This window comes from Pseudomyrmex gracilis, unplaced genomic scaffold, assembly GCF_002006095.1.
Source record: "Pseudomyrmex gracilis isolate BER0280 unplaced genomic scaffold, ASM200609v1 scaffold_69, whole genome shotgun sequence".
NCBI classification, from domain to species: domain Eukaryota; kingdom Metazoa; phylum Arthropoda; class Insecta; order Hymenoptera; family Formicidae; genus Pseudomyrmex; species Pseudomyrmex gracilis.
This window is the reverse complement of record NW_018020653.1, coordinates 289,871-292,446: the sequence shown is the minus strand read 5'-3', so window position 1 is coordinate 292,446 and position 2,576 is coordinate 289,871. Positions and strand designations below refer to the sequence as shown.

The following is a 2,576-nucleotide window of genomic DNA, read 5'->3' as shown; positions in this document are numbered from 1 at the left end:
CTCGCTTGTTAGCGTCACGCGCATGTACTCGTCCGACTTTTTGAATTTCGCGAAAAATATCATCACTTGCTTCCCCAGTTGAGTTTTCGTGCCACGATCAGCACAAGTTTCTGACATAACAATCCGAGATTGTTGTGTGTTACCAAAAAAAAAAAAAAAAAAAAAAAAAGAACTGTACGAGCAAAGCGCAATACAAGACTTTTTCAGCAGATTTAAAAAACGGATAAAATTATTTTTTTTGTTTGGGACCGCTCGGTTGGCAATTATAAAAGAAACTTTATCTAGCTTTTTTTTTGTCGTTTTTTTTTTTTTATTGAAAAACATCTCTTCTTCCACAGAAGATTGTTTTTGATGTCGAGTTATCTCACGCAGAGAGATAAAAGTATTTTAAAATGTCACGCTCGTAATTGCACTTTCACGTCGTAGCTAATAATCATTTAAAATTGTAACGTTAATTATTTTTATCATTGCAGAGAACAACTAAATAAATAAATAATACGCAACGACGCATTCTTTGTTTTCCCACGTTAGATCCGACCTTATGTAAAAGTATATTTCAGTTCACATTTTACGTTATTTTACTAATTAGTACATAATCTCTCTGCCGCGTGCGGAGTGCATTTTCAATTCCAGTATTATCATATACCTTCGGATTAAAATCCTCCGGACTTATGGTTTGCGCTTTTGCAAAAAAAACTTTGCTGTTTCCGACTTTACGCTTCTGCTCTGTTGGGGCGGTAGTTGCTTTCTAACAATAGCTACTACTTCCTCTCCAAGGCTAACGAGCGGCTTTTACAAATCTCTTAAGGGATTTTAATTTTAAAGTTCGTAGTTCCGTTCTTTCGCTCACTCTCGATATACAACGAAAGCGAGGCAAAGGTTACTAAATGCTATTATCGCACACAATACGAGTGATAATCATCAACTACAAAAGAAATTTATAGACACATGTTTTGAGCAAGACATACAAAGAGATGACTCTTTTTTTTTTAAGGGAAAGGAGGAAATTTTATCATATTGTTTATAAATCTATTATATCTTGTGTACTCTCGAGTTCTCGATTTTTTTTCAATTAACGTAATATCTGTTAAGAAAACAAAACTTAGTTTTTTATTTCAATATTACAATGTAACGGGATAAATAATTCTCGGTTGTGTAACTTTTGTGTTTTATTTATATCATTTGAAGCTTATTTGAAACAAAAAACCTTTTGATGTTTACGTACGTTTGTAATTATATTTCCGGTAATCAAAGTCGCATTCGTTTTGTTATCTTTCATGTTTATTTTTAACTTCGTGTTGTAAGAGTACGTGTTTGTTGTTATTTTTTTCAAATACGCGCGTTTCTCTTTTTCTTACCTTATTTTTCTGAGTGAAACCTTCGTCCTCTTGTATTTTCAATCACTGACACAATAGTATTGAAGAGAAATCAAGTGAATAATGCGTACTTCGTTCTTTCGACAAGGACAAAAACTCGCTCGACACTCACGCTACGAAAGGCAGCATGCTACTGGCCGAATCGCCCCCGTTTCGCTCGCAAGACACCCCCATTATTAGGTCGACGGCAGCGCAGCCACGTGGAGGGTTGGACCACTAGTACAGCCGCTTTCGTTTATGTAGTTGACGTGTATTCGGAGTTGGCGATTTAGAAAATCGAACTTCAAATTGCGACCAAATGTCAATCCTGTTTTTTTCTCGTTGCTCGTTCGACCGCGTCTCTTAATTGTGACGCGAAACGCAGATTGCTGCAATTAGTTGTCGAAATCGAAAAGTTTGCTCTCCTTCTTGCGATTTAATTAACATGCCGATAATCTTCTGCTATTTGAAATTTCTCGAGAGAAATTATTTTGCATTTAAAGTTTGTTTTTCATGTCACGTCACGAAAATTTCTCGTCTCGTAAATTTTCTTCGTTATTTCACAATATATTGATCGAAACGTATTTACAACACTTGAAAGATATCGTTGCTTTGCGACAAAACCTCCGATAAAACTGCAGGATTTTTACCTGGGGGAAAAAAAAATGATACATTGTCGATGCGAGCGTGTGTTTTTGCATAGATCTGTTATATCCGCGCGATTTAACTCGCGCGCATTTCGTACCATGCACTTTTTTTTTAAGCTGTCGCTTCGTGAATTCGCGCATTTCACACGGGATGAAAGCACAACGATTCCACACAAAATATACACACACGTACGCTGAAAAATCAACTACAAAAAAATTGGTTTTGTAATTATTTTACAAAATAATGCAGGATATACGCTCGACCAACGCAAACTGGAACTCAACTTTTCGGAATAAAAAGTTTTTGATATCAAAAACAAAATGATGATAAAAAACAAATGAAAAATAAATTTATAGAAAAGTAAATTTATAAAAATAAATGTATAAAAAACTAGCACAACACAAGCGCGCGCTACGCGCACGCTAGTATATATATATATATATATATATATCGTAATTACGTGACCAATGTCAGTGACCTCACCGTAGTTACGTGATCGAGGTCAGTGACCTCACCGTAGTCATGTGTGATGAGTCTCCACGAAAATCTTGTCACTTCTCAATTGCATGAATT

The 2,576-nt window shown here is 35.5% G+C and overlaps 1 protein-coding gene across 3 annotated transcripts in view; it reads right to left on the bottom strand.

Annotated features, from left to right (window-relative positions):
- The window catches only part of LOC109854523 (ankyrin repeat and death domain-containing protein 1A-like), a 19,835-nt gene extending 18,355 nt beyond the window's left edge, over nucleotides 1–1,480 (bottom strand). For all 3 annotated transcript variants that reach the window (XM_020427693.1, XM_020427695.1, XM_020427696.1), the window contains exon 1: nucleotides 1,359–1,480. The gene's annotated coding sequence lies outside the window, so the exon portion shown is untranslated. The remainder of the gene's footprint in view (nucleotides 1–1,358) is intronic.
- Nucleotides 1,481–2,576: the final 1,096 nt, after the last annotated feature.